The sequence below is a fragment of the Carlito syrichta genome, unplaced genomic scaffold, assembly GCF_000164805.1.
Source record: "Carlito syrichta isolate Samal-C Ts95f unplaced genomic scaffold, Tarsius_syrichta-2.0.1 Scaffold307240, whole genome shotgun sequence".
NCBI lineage: Eukaryota > Metazoa > Chordata > Mammalia > Primates > Tarsiidae > Carlito > Carlito syrichta.
In genome coordinates this window covers 427,357-427,882 of record NW_007251336.1, presented here as the reverse complement: position 1 = coordinate 427,882, position 526 = coordinate 427,357, and positions in this window count along the sequence as shown.

Below are 526 nucleotides of genomic sequence, written 5' to 3'. Positions count from 1 at the left end.
ACCTGGGCAATTTGGCAAGACTTCATCTTTCCAATAAATCAAAAAATTAGCCAGGTGTGGTAGTGCGCGCCTGTAGTTCCAGCTACTTGGAAGGCTGAGTGGAGGGATCGCCAGAGCCCAGCAGGTCGAGGCTGCGGTGGCCGGGAGTGTGCCACTGCACTTCAATCTGGGCGACAGAGTGAGACTCCAACTCAAAAAAAAAAAAAAAAAAATCAACACACATAAGTCAGCAGCACTACTACACACCAATAATGACTAAACTGAGAAACAAATCAAGAATTCAATCTCATTTACAATAGCTGCAAAAAAACAAAAAACAAAAACAAAAAAAACCGCAAGAATATATTTAACCAAGGAGGTGCAAGATCTCTGCAAGAACTATAAAACACAAATGAAAAATAATAAATGACACAAACAAGTGAAAAAAATCTCATGTTCATGAAATGGAAAAATCAATATTTTAAAATGACCATACTATGCAAAACAATATACAGATTCAACACAATCCCAATCAAATTAGCAATGT